Source organism: Triturus cristatus, chromosome 4_2 (genome assembly GCF_964204655.1).
Source record: "Triturus cristatus chromosome 4_2, aTriCri1.1, whole genome shotgun sequence".
Lineage (NCBI taxonomy): Eukaryota > Metazoa > Chordata > Amphibia > Caudata > Salamandridae > Triturus > Triturus cristatus.
This window is the reverse complement of record NC_140586.1, coordinates 242854194-242870859: the sequence shown is the minus strand read 5'-3', so window position 1 is coordinate 242870859 and position 16666 is coordinate 242854194.

Here is a 16666-nt window from a genome sequence, read left to right as displayed (position 1 = left end):
CTATGTGAGGACTTATGACACACTCTCTCTGCACGAACCTGAACCTGACAATCTCACACTATCTCTGGGGGAACTTGAACATGCCAATAATCACGCACTATCTCTGCGGGGACTTCAGCATGACAATCACACACTATCTCTGAGGGGACTTGAACATGACAATAATCACACACTATCTTTGCGGGGACTTGAACATGACAATAATCACACACTATCTTTGCGGGGACTTGAACGTGACAATAATCACACACTATCTTTGCGGGGACTTGAACATGCCAATAATCACACACTATCTTTGCGGGGACTTGAACACACCAATAATCACACACTATCTTTGCGGGGACTTGAATACACCAATAATCACACACTATCTTTGTGGGGACTTGAACATGCCAATAATCACACACCACCTTTGTAGGGACTTGAACATGCCAATATTCACACACTATCTCTATGGGGACCTGGGCACTTCTTGAATAACACTCTATATTTGCATGAATTGCAGCATGGCTGTCATTGAACACTATCTGTAGAGGGACCTGAACCTGACTATAATCAAACATGATTAAAATCGAACACTGTTTTGGAGGATTTCAACATGTCTATAATCACACACTATCTGTGTGAGAACCTGGCATCCCTATAATGACAAACTATCTCACGTGACTAAAACGGAACTAGCATCAAATACCACCTCATTGGGGACTTAAGCATTAGTAAAACCACACATAATCTAGGCAGGACTTGAACATAAATATAAATACACACTATGCCTATAGGAACTTGGGACTGACTACATTGAAACACAATTTTAATAAAATCACGCCCTATCTCTGCAGTGGCTTAAAAATGATTATCATCAATTACTCTCTCTGTCAGCTGTAGAACATTACTATAATACCATACAAAATCTTTGGGGCTTATCATTGCATAACATGCAAAGAAAATGATGCCTAGTGGTGAGGTTGATGAAAATGAACTAGGTAATCTCAACTTGACTTTCCTATCCAACCACATTGCAGGATGTTTGGCCTCTAAATAATCTTAACGTTGTGTTGTTTACTTATTCTTGAAAGTTTGTGAGCACTCAGTAACAGGCTAAATATCTGTAAATCTCTTTCCAGGGACTTCATATGCTATAGGCGTCCGCTGAGAAATTCATTATCATCACAGTCCATGTTCTGTGTGCTCGTAGGACACAATGAGCTATTTATATATGACTAAACTATCATGTAATTTAAGTAGAGCATTGAAAAATTACATTTAGCCATTTGTTTATGAAGGCATTCAATCACAAATGAAAATTATTGAGTAAGTCCCCACAAGGATGGTAACACATGTTCAAGACCCCACAAGGATGGTTCTGTGCGCACGATTAAAAAACAATATTTTTGCAAATTTGAAGCAGGATCCTGTATTATGAATTTTTTCTTAACATATTTCTGTTATTGGTATATTTTTAAACCATTGGGGAAGGTTAGTCCCCACAAGGCAGGTGTTCACACATAGTCCCCACAAGGATGGTAACACGTGTATGGGGGGGTGGGGGTGTGTGTGTGTGTGTGTGTGTGTGTTTGTGTTTGTGTTCCCCCCCCCCCCCCCACGGACGTCTTGCCGGAGGGTTGCTAATTTCTAGTCCTTCCTCATTTGAGAACCAAGAGCAAGCATAAGAAAAAGGTTCTATCTTGTTATGATTCATTTTGCTGACTGACAGTTGGGGCCTATGAAGAATCGCCAGCTTTCTCAATGAGCTACATACGTTCACAGAGGCGTATTTCTGACTGCACACGCAACTTGTCAGTCAGTACTTTGAACATGCATTGGCAGCATGGTTGAAAGTAAAACACGCAAAGTGTTATCTGCTTTCAAGGGCAGCTGTTAGAGTTGCCGCTGCTAAGCTATGAAAGTGGTGAGGCGTTAAGACTCAATCATGAATTTGCATGCTTCCAGGCGCACAGCGAGTGCATAGGATTGTCCCACTGAGGTTTCAGGTAGGTTCTTCCTCTGAGACAGGTTTTGAGAAAATGGGCTAAAACGGTTAATATTACAGCAACTTTCAATAACTGAGTCACCAAAAAACTCTATTAAGTAACTTTTCCAGACCGTGACTAAACTGACCACTACCCCAGTGCCAGATTCAGTGGCAGGAAATCAAGAACTCTGAGTCCTTGGCTTCTTTTTTTCCAGAATAAAGTCAGGGACATTTTTTTATATATTTTTTAACTCTTTTTATTTGCACGTTATTGGCACAGCATATTACAGTACAAACATGTATATACGCATCGGATCTTAACAGGTAATTATCTTCAGTCACTAGACATCCCATGCATCGCTCCCCCGCCCACTACAGGAATTATGTCATGCAGTAACTCTACCATCCTGTTTCCTTGTGTTGAGGGTAAGGTGCAGATGTTGCCTCTATACGTATTCCATTTCTCCCATACCTTGTCCCATTTTGTGGGGCATCCTCTGTTTGTGTAAACCACACGTTCAGCAAACATACACCAATCAACATCTCGCTCCTATTCTAGTATTGTTGGTGACTCAGAAACACCCCATCTACGGGTGATATTACGCTTCGCTAATATATAGCCCGTGCCCGTCCATATTTGATCCATGCCAGTCAAGTCTGTGGCGTCCCAAATATTGAGCAAGAATGTCTTGGGAGACAAAGTTTGGGCCATCCCACACACTTCACCAACCACCCTGTTGACAGCTTCCCAGAATGCCTGGATAATTGGTCATTCCCAGTGCATTGTAAAACATACCCGTCCCGCACCTCTGTCGACATTCTGCATTACTACTTCGACCCATCTTGACCAGTGTTGTGCATGTGATGTATGTATGGTGCAAAACGTTTAGTTGGACCAGCGGTAGTCGAGATGGTATGGCCACCTCTTGCGGACGATAGCGTTTCACGCCAATCCTCTTCCTCTAATTCCCCCAGATCGATCAGCGGGCATGTATATAGGCTTTTCAGCGGGTCTGGTGAATTAATAATTATTTTCCTATAATTCAGCAAAATTACTTTGCTCTCCATGGGGTCTGCAAGTAATCTATCCTCAAGTGGGTGGACTCCGGGACCTCGTCCATTTCTTTGGTCGCCTCCTGCAAGGCATGTTGGATTTGCATATATCTGAAGGATTCGCGTGTGGACAACTTATATTCTTTTTGCGGTTCCGCAAACATCAGTATTTTTCCTTTCTTTACTAAGTCCCCAACTTGCGATATACCTATGGTGTCCCATTTGTCGAATCCTCTACTTTTACTTAAGTTGCCCAGCATGCCTGCGTGCCATAGAGGCGTCATTTCTGTCAGTTTTACACCAGCCTAATTTTGTAGTGGTAGTGTGCTATATTGCATTCACGAGGGCAGAAGGGGCAGTGAGCTGCTGTCTACTTGGTTTTGTGTATAATGCCTCTCTATATCCCCCCACACCCCCCCCCCCAACCTTTCAGCCACTTGGCCATCCAACACGCTGGTTCTTGCTGTGCACCATATACCCATTTATTTATGATTGAAAGGTGTGCTGCCCGGTAATAGTTTCAGATATATGGCAGAGCGATTCCCCTATCATACCACACACAGACCAGCTTGGGCCGCGCGATGTGTGGCGGCTTTCCATCCCATAATTTTATATCGCGCTGCGCATCCTAGCAGCGATAGAGGCAGCGCCCGCCAATGACAGACATTGCATTGCAGTTGAGTCAAAGGGCCCAGAAGATTCTGTTCGTAGAAGAGCGATGTGTCAGCTGTTGCGTATATGCCTAGATAGAGAAACCCTTCCGTTTCAACAATGGCTTCACATTCAGCCGGCAGGGCCGGCGCTGGCCCATAAAGCAAGTACACAACCGATTTAGACCAGTTAATAGTGTACCCGGAATATCTGCTGTGATTAGAACAGATCCGGAGTATTCTAATGGAGGCACGAGGGGAGGCGGCGTACAATAAGATGTTGTCCGCATAAAGCGAAATTCTGTCCTTTCACTCAGTTCAGTCCCCGTATCAGTGGGTCTCCACGTATCCAGCACGCGAGAGGCTCTAGGACAAGAGCAAATATGAGGGGAGACAGAGGGCAACCCTGTCTCGTCCCGCAGTGCAGAGTAAACGTATTAGATACATGCCCATTCTCCACCACTTGGACTAGCGGCTCAGCATACAGGAGCTTGACCCACTCAAGATACTTCTTCCCCAGGCCCATATGCTCGAGGACCGCAAACATATATGGCCACTCGACAGTGTTGAATGCCGTACGGGCGTCTAAAGATAGTATGGCTAGGTTTTCTCTAATGGTGTTTTTCCTACCAAGCACTTGTTGCGCTGTGTTACGGCCAGGCATGAACCCAGACTGGTCCGGGTGGACCAGTTGTGTGACTATGGGGAGCAGTCTTGTGGCCAGTACCTTAGCCAGAATTTTGGCTTCCACAATCTGAAAGAAACATGTAGTTATAGATTCCTCACCTTAGAATTACCCTCAGGTGTCAGACTGGATCCGGAAAGTTTTCGTCAGCAGTACCCCAGCGCATCTGAAGGTGGCGTAGTGCACCTCCGCGTCTGTCGTTGGCGTCGTGGTCGCCGAGATGATGTTGCGGCAGCTACTTAGACACCGCCCTCGTGCGCTGACGTCAGTTCTTTTTTTTTTCCGCGCCAGCAAGCGCAGATCCGGAGAGAGCGGTACCCCCAGTCATTTTTTGACTGAGTTTTTCGAGGCTTTTTGTCTCTGTTTTTCGATTTGTTCGACTCCTGGTGCCGTAGCGATGCCCGGCTTCAAGTCTTGTGGGGACTGTCATCGCATGATGTCGGTGACAGACCCGCACCGCATGTGTCTCTACTGCCTGGGGCGCGACCACGACCCCAAGTGCTCCCTATTGCCGGGCCACGGCGCTGAAGACTTTGTGGGAGCGGTCCTGAAAGTTGCTTGAAGTCCGGCAGTCGGCTCCGCGCCGCTCAAGGTCCCGGTCCCGTGGGAGATCGAGGGACCTGTCACGGAGCCATCACCATCGTTCGTCGGCATCGAAGTCTTCGCACTCGGGGTCAGGTAAGGCGAATCATCACGAGAAGTCAAAGAAGCATTATCTTTCTCCAACTTCCCCTCGCGCGATGTGGCTGAGGCTGCAGGTGGTGCCTCCCCCGCGGCTCCCGCGGAGCCTACGCAGTCGCCGTCGGCCTACCCGCCCTTCCCAGGTCCGTCAGCGACTCCGGCCCAGCTGCAGGAATTTCTGTCAGCCATGGCCCGCCTCTTTGGGCCGTCGGGCCCCGTCGGTGCGCCTTCGGGCCCCGCGGGCCCGACTGGGGGTCCTCGCCCTTTACTTTCGGCGGCTCCGGCATCGCTGTTGATTCCGGCCCGGCACCGCAGGGCCCCCAAGAATCCAGGCCTGGATCCCGGTCGATGCCGGTTGACCTTGTGACACCTCCACCGACCCCACCAGCACCACCTCCGACGTCGCCCATGCCACCGGGCAACGTCATCCCCGGTTTCAGCCCCGATGTGGACACGGCGTCGGAACGGCGTCACTCGACTCCGATTCCGACGCCAATGGGGCCTTTCTACCCTTATGTCCAACCTCCTTATTTTCTGCCTGTACATCAGCCTTCAGAGGAAGGGGAAGACTGCGAGGGGTCTGATGACCCTCTCACAGCTCAATGTGAGTATGACCCGGACTGGGCAGAGGAGCTGGGGGATGCCAGTGGTCTTGACACCTCTCTTGACCTTGGCATGCTAACTCCTCCTACCGTGGCTACGGAGGAGGGTGCAAGTTACGCAGTGGTGTTGCGTAGGGAGGCTGAGGCTCTCCACCTCAAACTCCCTACAGTGACCATCAGAACTAACCTCCTGACAGAAGTGCTTCAGCCGGCGGCTACCTCTGCGGAGCCACTGCTGCCTTTTAATGATGCACTTTTTTACGCTCTTTTGGGCAACTGGTCCAGGCCCAACACAGGGGCTCCTGTGGATAGGAACGTGGCCTGACGCCATCGCCCGGCCCTGGGCGACCCCCTTTTCCTCTCTTAACACCCCACCCCTGAGAGCTTGGTTTACCAAGCCTCCACATCCCAGAGCGCATTCCCTACCGCACCCCTGGACAGGGAATCCAAGAGACTGGAACAGTTCGGGAAGAAGATTTTTTCTTCCGCCAGTTCAGGGCTGCGGTCTGTGAACACCGCATGCCTCTTGGGCCGTTATTCCCAAACTGTGTGGGATACGGTGGCGCAAGTGCTGCCTCAGTGTCCGGAGGAGGCCCGGACAGTGCTCTCTCAAGCTATTGCTGAAGGGAGGGATGCAGCCAAGTTCACAATCCGTTGTGACCTTGACACCGCTGACTCGCTGGGCAGGGCGAGTTCCACGACAGTGGCGCTCCACCGCCACGCCTGGCTGAGGACAACTGGTTTCTCTGGGGATGTCCAGAACACTCTCATGGACATGCCCTTTGATGGCATTCGCCTTTTGCGTTGGAGCGCTTTAAGGACTCGCGGGCTACGGCCAAGTCCTTGGGCCTTTCGGCCACTCGCCCTCCTCCACCTTATGCTTTTCGCTCCTTTCGTGGCCACAGAAGAGGCGCCCCGACACATTCGCTTCAGAGCCACAGGCCTGCGCAGCAGACCCGCCGAGGTAGGTCAGGGAGCCAGCGGGCAGGTCATTCCATCTCTACCCCAGCCACCACTGCCTCCAAACCTTGATAGTCCAGTTTTTCAGGCCCATCAAACGCCAGTGGGTGGCAGGATTCGCCATCACCTCCCCCACTGGCGCACCATCACTACGGACAGGTGGGTTTTACAAATAGTCTGAAGGGGCTTCTCCCTCCCCTTCGAGACTACCCCTCCAGCCATGCCACCCCCAGTACCACCGCATGTCAGGGGATCACTTGGCACTTCTTCAACAGGAAGTCGTGGCCATCTTGGCCAAGGGGGCCATCGAGAGAGTTCCAGCGCCAGAAGTAGGACGTGGTTGCCACTGTGCCCAAGAAGGACAAGGGCCTGTGTCCTATCTTGGACCTTCGGAACGTCAATCGCTTTCTCCGGAAGGAGAAGTTCAAGATGTTAACTCTGGCTCAGATCTTGTCTGCCCTTGACCCTGGAGACTGGATGGTAGTGTTGGATCTGCAGGACGCATATTTCCATATTCCCGTCCTGCCGACTCTCCGGCATTACCTACGGTTTACGGTAGGCCACGAGCACTTTCAGTTCACCGTGCTCCCCTTTGGCCTTACCAGCACCCCTCGGGTGTTCACGAAAGTGATGGCGGTGGTCGCAGCTCATCTGTGCAGATCAGGGGTTCCAGTCTTCCCCTATCTTGACAACTGGCTGTTGAAGGCGGGCTCGCCCCAGCCAGTCGTTTCCCACCTCCAGACTACAGCTGACCTCCTGCATTTGCTGGAGTTCTCCATCAATGTGCCGAAGTCGCACTTGATTCCCTCTCAGAAGCTCCTCTTCATCGGAGCGCTTCTGGATACGACGCTCTTTCGGGTCTATCCTCCTGAATGGCGAGTCCAGGATATTCAGTGTCTGATTCCGATCTTTCGGCATCTATCCTGGGTTTCGGTCAAGATGACCATGAGGCTGCTGGGCCTCATGGCCTCATGCATCCTGCTGGTCGATCATGCCAGATGACATATGCTGGCTCTGCAGTGGGACCTGAAGTTCCAGTGGGTGCAGCATCATGGGAACCTGTCCGAGTCCGTCCAGATTTCGGAGGGCACTGAACAATTGCAGCGGTGGCTCACAAACCGGCATTTGGGTCAGTGGCAGATCCCTCTCCCTTCCCCAACCGGAGCACACAGTGGTGACAGATGCGTCCCTCCTGGGATGGGGCGACCACATGGGAGAGGCGAAGATCAGAGGCCTCTGGTCTCAGGCAGAGACCCGGGCGATCCGACTTGCACTAAAGGCATTCTTTCCCTCTGTCAAGGGAAGAGTAGTGCAGATGTTCATAGACAACACCACCGCCATGTGGTACTGCAACAAACAGGGCGGGGTGGGGTCATGGACCCTATGTCAGGAGGCTCTGCTTCTCTGGACATGGCTGGAACATCAGGGCATTTCCCTGGTGGTTCAACATCTGGCAGGTTCACTGAACGCCAGGGCGGACGAACTCAGCCGCATGTGCATGATGGATCACGAATGGCGTCTTTCAACAGTGGGGAGAGCCTTGGTTAGATCTATTCGCCACCGAAGAGAACGCGCAATGTCAGCAGTTCTGCATGTTGGAATTTCCAAGGCGGCACTCGCTCGGCGACGCTTTTCATCGCGAGTGGACTTGCGGTTTGTTGTACGCCTTTCCGCCTATACCACTTCTGCCCAGAGTGCTGAAGAAGATCAGGTGTGACCGGGCCCAAAGCATTCTTGTGGCTCAGGACTGGGCTCGAAGAGTTTGGTATCCCGAGCTACTCAGTATGGCCATCGATTCCCCCGATCCGACTGCCTCTTTGGGACGATCTTCTGTCGCAGCAGCAGGGGACGGTCCTCCACCCGAACCTGTCCAGTCTCCACCTCCTTGCATGGAGATTGAGCGGCAGCAGTTGATTCCTTTCGACTTGCCTCCTGAAGTTTGTGATGTCATTCTGGCAGCCAGGCGTCCCTCCACTAAGTTGGCATATGCCTGCAGGTGGAACAAATTTGTGGCATGGTGCACAGCAAAGGCGGTGGATCCCCTTTCTGACCCTCTTTCAGAAGTCCTTTTGTTCCTTATTTCTTTGGCCCAGCAGGGCTCTGCTCTGGGCACTATCAAGGGCTACCTTTCTGCTATTTCAACCTTCCTCAGGCTCCCTGATAAGCCCTCTCTTTTCAAGTCCCCTGTTGTAAATAGATTTCTCAAAGGCATTACTCACCTTTTCCCTCCTATTCCTTTTGTGATGCCGCAGTGGGACTTGAACTTTGTTCCTACATATTTGAGGTGCGCTCCCTTTGAGCCTCTTCACAACAGTCCTCTACGTGTATTAACCTTAAAGACTGCATTCCTGGTTGCCATCACCTCCGCTAGGAGAGTGAGTGAGCTCCAGGCTCTTTCTTGTAAACCTCCTTTTCTATCTGTCCATCCGGACAAGGTTGTGCTCAGAACCCGTCCATGCTTTTTTCCAAAAGTTGTCACTGCCTTTCACATCGGGCAAACCATCATTTTGCCCACCTTCTTTCCGCCTCTGCATCCTTCTAGAGAGGAAGAGAGGCTCCACCGTTTGGACCCAAAACGGGCACTCTCGTTTTACTCGAACCGCACATAACAGTTCCGGGTGGATGACCAGCTCTTTGTTGGGTACGTTGGCACCAAGAAAGGTCGGGCCGTACACAAGCGGACTATCTCCCGATGGGTCGTCTTGTGTATTAAAGCCTGTTATTCTCTGGCTAAAATGGAGCCCCCATTGGGGCTACGCGCCCATTTCACCAGGGCGACGGCAGACACTAGGGCATTGGGACGTGGTGTCCCCTTACAAGACATTTGTCAGGCAGCTACTTGGGCCTCGCTGCACACTTTTACTAAGCACTATTGTCTGGACAGCCAAGTCCGGAGAGATGGCTTCTTTGGCCGTTCTGTTCTCCGGGACTTCCTGGTGTGATCTTGGTTCGCAGACCCACCACTGGGGTTGGTATTGCTGGGGTATCTATTCTAAGTTATGGAATCTATCACTACGTGTTTCTTTCAGATGAACAAGTTACTTACCTTTGGTAATGAAATATCTGTAAGAAACATTAGTAGTGATAGATTCCTTACCGCCCCACCCATCCTCCCCATTCTGCGAACTGATTTCTAGAGTTAAAGTCATCCCTTTCAGGGCCCTAGTTTCAAGGCACCAGTGGTCAGTATCTTGCATGGCTCTGCTTTCCTGGCGCTGAAATTTGTGTACAGAACTGACGTCAGCACTGCGACGTCATCTCGGCGACCACGAGGCTAATGACGGACGCGGAGCCGCACAATGACATCTTCTGACGCGCAGGGGTACTGACGCCTTGGGGTTATTCTAAGGGAAGGAATCTAACCCGTCTGCTATATGCTGGGGTTCCCGCAGGCACGTCATATTCTGTCCATGTATTACAGTAATCCAGAGCTCCGCTCTTTCCCTTCTGTCTAGTCATGCTAATAGCGTACTAGCTCTGTCGCCTTGTTCGTATATTCTATATATTTTGGCACAGTGCTTTCCTTTGGCTGTTTCAATTGCTAGGTCCCTGTATTCCTTCCTTTTGAGTTCTAAGATGTGATTTTCGGTCTCGTTCCAAGTGCCCTCTAAGGCCTGTTTCCTTGTCAGGATGTGCAGTTCTAAGTCCACTAGTTGTCTATCTTTCTCTTTCCTGTGGCCTACTGCAAGAGAGGGGGCCCGGCCCTTAATCTCTGCTTTCTAGGCCATCCATAACACCTACGATGACTGGACCTTCCCACATTTTCCATAAAGTAATAGTCTGTGTCTTTGATCAAGGTGGCTTTTATATGTGGAATTATAAGGCTCCGCGGGCTAATCGTGATTGTTCTGCAGGTGGGAGCTGTACTCACAGCGTATTGTGTTATTATTGGGGCATAATCTGAAATGCCCCTCGCTAAGTGTTTGACCTAGGTAAAACAGTGTACTGTATCAGCCAGTGTGAGTATGTAGTCAATTCGGGAGTTGCTTTTATGGGCAGCTGAATAATAAGTGTACTGTCCTGCCTGAGGGTGTGTCTCCCGCCACACATCTGTCAAGCCCATTGCCGCCAAAAATTCAGCCATTGTGTTCTTAGAAAGTAGAATGTCTCTGGGAGGGTTACTGTCTATTTGGTTGCACAGCATCATTTGAGGTCCCCTCCTATCACTAGTTCGCCTTCTGGTAAATAGAGAATTGTCTTACTCGGATCCGGCAAGGCCACATTGTGCAAGGCTGGAGGTGTGTATACCGAAAGGATATTCATACACCTACCCTCCAAGGTCCCTGAAATTGCCGCGAAACGCCCATATTCGTCTGTGTGTGTCTGAGTCACTATGAATGGGAGATTTTTCCTCATTAATATCCCCACCCCTCTGGACCCAGTAGTAAAACCCGTGTGGACTATGAGCTTATATCCCCACCTGTCTAGTGCCTTGCAGGTATGCCCAACAAGGTGTTTCTTGCAGAAAAATTATGTCCGATGCCTGTCGTTTGATGTGCTGGAGCACCACCCCGCTTGATTTTATCACCTAACCCATTGACATTCCAGGAGAGTAAATTTAGTGCCACCTCAACTCTTATGTCTTCAGGGGCGTTGGTTACTTTCATAGTGTTTGCGTGGGGACAGGGGCGTTGGTTACTTTCATAGTGTTTGCGTGGGGACAACAATGGGCCCATTGTCTCCAATGTGTTTTGGGGCGGAGATGTCTTTTTAACATGTATAGTAAATGCGTAGATTATATGTAATAGTATGTATATGCCTGGTGGAAAGAACAGGAACCACTGACCCATATGTGCCGTAGCCAATTGATGACCTTTGAGATGCAATTAAACAATGGTAAACCCCCCTTAATTAGCCCATTCCGCCCACCCTCCCTGCAAGATGGACTTCGAACTACCCACCACCCCAACTTTACAGAGCCCCTGTCACCCTCCTTTACCGATTTCGAGCGAGATATGACCCATTGAGTCCAGATCCCCAACCCATTGAACCCTGAGTTTTGCAAGAAATAGCATAGCGTATGGCAGTTCTCTTTCCCTCAGGGCCTTCTTGACTTCAAGGAAACTTCTGTGCTGTATTTGGACCTTTATTGTAAAATATGGAAAGAACAATATAATGTTATTATCAATTTAGTGAGGAGGAGCACACCACGCAGTTTGTAGGATCACATCCCTGTCGCAGAAATTGAAGACCCAGGCCAGTATGGGCCTGGGAGTCTATCCAGGTTTGGGTTTGTCCCCAGGTACTCGCTCGTTCAATGGAGAAATACTTGGAAAGGGTCTTGAGCTGCAGGTGTTGCATGATTAATTCCTCCACAAATAAATCCATCGCATGACCTTCTGCTTTCTCAAGGACCCCAATAATTCTTAAAATATTCCGTCTGGCCCTGCCTTCATAATTGTCGAGCTGGTCCGCTAGTGTCCGACTGTTAGCTTGTAATTCCTGGACCTGTTTCTCAAGACCCTTGGAGGTGGTAGCTAGACCCAGGGTTACTTCTTCCACTTCTTTCATTCGCTCGTCCATTTTGAAAAAGTCTGCCCGGATGAGGGCGATTTCTATGGAAACGGAGTCGATGCGAGAGTCGAGTGATGTGCGCACTGCTGTGACCACAGAGAGAATGTTCTGCAGTGTAGGTGCGTTTTGCACCAGAGGTGCGCCAACCACTGCTTGCGAAGTGTCAGCCTACATATTGGTCCCATATTGGGTCTTAAGCCACATCTTCTTGTCTAGCTTGGACTGGTGCGAGCCACGATTCCCCTTGCTTCTGGACATGGTGCAGTTCTTAGGGTGCTGGGTAGGTGTATTATTTCGTGAGGTGGGAGGGAGGGTATCGGGGGCCTCACTACCGTCTGCCTGGTATTGTCCACCCATCGGCCTGTTGGCTAATCCCGTTTGGCTCACCTCCTCCCTGGCAATGCATGCGGTGCTGTCTCTTCTTTTGTCGCAGATACTACAACTAGATTTGCCTCTAGCACATTCACCAGTCCACAGTGCCTGAGCGCATCGCAGGGGAACAACTATGTTGTGTAGCCCTTTGGAGTAACTTATATGTGTGTGGGGGAAGGTGACCTTGACTTCGTGTGCTGTATGTCCCTTTCGGTGGTTTATTTCCTCCTTAGGCTTATTCAGCCCATTCCCCCAGCCCTGTGCCGTCTAGCGATGTCGCTGTTTCAAGCTTTCTCAGGCAGCGTGGCTCGCAGGTTATTCAGCTTTGCTGCCATGGTCGGGGATCGGTGGCATTAACTCGGCGGCTCACTCCGATCTGCTTCAGTGGTGTCTGGGCATGCTTAGGCAATGCGCCTTCTTTTCCGAGTGCTTACTCCCCCAGAGTTGTTGAGAGCGCAGCAGGGCCTGAGTGTTCACTCGTTAGGGATCCGCATCCCGGAGCACTCGCACTCCACAGCGCTGCAAATCTCGGATCTGGGCCGCTATCTGCCATCTACACGCTTCGCACCACAGCGACTTACAGGCATGGGTTCCAACGGCCTCACGGTAGTCAGCCGCCGCACTCCTCCGAGCTCAGCAGTCACCTGCAGCCAAAAACCTGGCGGGACTCCATCCCTTAATCTCGATCTTGGCTTATTTTCTCGGCCGCACGGGTACGCAATGCTGTGGCTGCACTGCTCCACTTAGGCCACAAGTCGCAGCAGGCTCCAGACACCCGTTGGGTCCCATCTGCTCACCAAACTGCAGCCATCAACCTCCATGACCGTGATTCTGGCATGAGCATACATATTTGATGCGGATATATGTGCAGATGGTGGGGTTCTCCAGGGATCAGAGCTGAAGCTGCGTTAGTGTGCGGCCATCTTCTCCGGCAGTTGGCCACGCCCCCTTAGTTTTTGATAAATTTGATGTCAGTGACCAGATACAAAAATTGCCACCAGAAGGTGGACAATCGTTTTTTGATAGTTATACACATCTGTCCACTGAGCAGGTTGGTCAGATGATTGCTACTACAAAGTCCGGTTCCCCATTAGACCCATGTCCAGCTCACATAATGCGTCTTGCACCAGACACTATCGCAGTATTTCTGACAAATGTTATCAACTTTGTTTAGCTCAGGTGTGTTTCCAAATTTGTGGGGAAAAAAACATGGGTCTCCCTTTACTAAAAAAAGCTCATTTGGACCCTAAAGAATCCTCAAACTATCGATCAATATCCAGGCTTCCCTTTACTTCCAGAGTGGCAGAGAAAGCTATGAATACCCATTTGTCTGCATATATTGAGTCTAAACATCATCTTGATTAAACTCAGTTCGGATTCAAAAGCGGGTATAGCACTGAATCCGTGCTCATTGTGACTACTGAAGAGATTAGATTCTTTCTCGATTCAGGTGGTAGGGCAGCTCTCATTTTATTAGACCTGTCCGCAGCCTACGATACGGTCAATCATAGTTGTTTGATGGATCGGTTACAGGCTATCAGGGTTAAAAATTTGGCATTTGCCCATATCCGTTAATTCCTGAGTGTTAGATCCCGGTCTGTAGTTTTCAAAGGTTTTACATCAGTGCCCTTTACGCTGCCATGTGGGGTCCCTCAGGGCTCATCTTTGAGCCCGACCCTGTTTAATGTTTACATCTCCCCCAGCTAACTTAATAAAGTAATTTGATTTTTCACTGGTAACTCACGCAGATGACCCCCAGATTATTGTGTCAGTTACCAATGATATAAAAAATACGGCTGAAAGTTTTTACAACTGCATGAGGGAGGTTAGCGATTGGATGAGTAAGAACTGCCTAGAGCTAAATTCTACCAAGACAGAGGTCATGCTCTTCGGGAATGATGTGTCTTTTTGGTCTCCCATTTGGTGGCCACAAGAGTTGGTGATCTACTAGACCAACAAATTGGGTTTGATGATAGATGACAAACGACTTTATAAAGAATAAGTTAATTCTGTGGTCTCAACCTCTTTTTATATTTTAAAAATAATCAAGAAGATTGCTCATCTACTCTCCTTTGACCTGCTAAAAACGGTGGTCCCTGCACTAGTCCTGGCTCGACTAGAATTTTGTAATGGACTCTTGCAAGGCCTCCAAAACCTTCATTGAAAAAACTTCAGACAGGGCAAAACACAGCAGCAGGGATGCTTTTTAATATCCCTAGATTCGAATCTGCGTCCCTAGCCCTAAAGAAACTACACTGGCTTCTAATTGAAAAGCGTATCACTTTTAAGGCACTATGTCTTGCGCACAAGGCTCTGTATGGAATAGGTCCAGACTGTCTAAAAAGGGACCTAATTTAGTATGTTCCAAATAGATCTCTACGCTCTAGCTCTCAAAAGATCTTAGTAGTTCCCTCCTACTAGCAGATGTCCTGGAGTGGTAGGAGCTTTGTTAGAAATACTGCCACGAAATGGAATGGTCTCCCCCAAACACTAAAGTCTACAACTGAGCTTTAAAGAAGGTGTTAAAAACGTGGCTTTTCACCAAATGAAAATACTTACCACTTTGGTGACAGCGCCAAGGTGCCTCTGGGTATATTCTGCGCTTTATAAATATACTCAATATCAATATAAATAAGTTGACCAAAAATCAATCGTTTATATGGGCGTCTCAAAAGAAAGACTCAAAATCTTTCAGCGCACTTCTAGTTTGCCAAGGAAGCCTGACATGGCCATGGCTGTAGGCCAGTAGAGCTTGTGTAACTTTTATAAAAACGAAGCAAGCAATCCTTCTGAATGGGCCAGAGTTTTCAAAGTTCATGCATGCATGGCTGACAGGCTAGGAACTTTGTGGACAATGGGTGCAAATAAAGACAAGCAAGGAATTGTGCATGTCTTCTGTCTGACAATAGCTGCAGGCAGGGTCCCTTAACAGGCCAAAGTACACTTTCTTGACTTCCCTGCTACTGAAGAAGCAGCGACATAGCAGTCACTGCATCTGCTCATTTGTTTTTGGGGGGGAATCTTCATCTCATAGGTTTTAATGTGAGTTATTGCACTTTGTGCTGCATCATCCTCTTCAGATGGCATGACTGTGTGCCTCATGCAGTCTTGGTATTGGCTGCACTGTACCTCTCTGCAAACCTTCAGGTAAGCAGCAGGCTTGAAGGAGAGTAGACGAAAGCTTTGAATGGTGAGTTGAAGAGGGCTCAGGGGGGTGAGTAGACAAGAAGCAATTAGTGGGGTAGTCAAGGAAGACTGGAGATAAGAGTGAGCAAACCCCAATGCATCTGGGATAGTTAGAGGTGACTAAGGAGAATGGATCAACTTCAGAGTAGGTGAGAGTTTAAAAAAGGGTGGAGGGGAGAGAGGACAAAAGCAGTGAGGGCTGACAGGTCAAGGATGCTAGTGGCCAAAGTCGAGGAAGGTATGAGAAATAAGAAGACAAAAAACATGGAAGGAAAATAGTTGAATGGAGACTGGGGGGAGGTTTAACAAATAATTGGGATATTGGATGGGAAGGAGGACTGGGGTTCAGGATGGACAAAAAAGCAGATGTTTGGATGCAGGATCGAAGACAGAAAGTTGAGAATATTCAAGGAAGACTGGGTATTAGATTGGACAAAAGACATACATGTAGTGAAAGGTTGAGAGTGGCTGGAGAAGAAGGTCACTTCAGTCAAGAAAGGATTGGTAACACAGCGAGTGGTTTGTCAGATGGGAGGAGGAGGTTTGCCATGCCAGAGATTGAGGGTAGAAGCCAATGGGAAATGAGACAGGAGGGATACCTGCAGCTCCTGAATTTTCGTGTCTTGAGTCCAGGAAACTGCTTTCAGAAATGCACAGGGGATGAACAGTGAGCATATGTGCCTGGATGAGAGTTTAGGGAAGGCCTGACTGTAGCAGAACCCATGAGCTCACATGTATTAAAAAAGCCTCCTGGCCTTTGCAGATTATTCTACCTTAGAATCCCCATAAAACAATACAAAACTAAACTTATAATTGTCAACCTTCGATGTATCTAACAGTTCCATATTCCAGAGCTCAAGAAACCTTGCAGCACTCCAAAGCCCCATACATGTTAAGAATTCCCTGATAAAAAGTGTTGAAGACATGCCAAGCGCTACATACCTGGCTGCATGCATTGCACTGGTTAATTTCTTCAGCTCGCTTCAGTCAC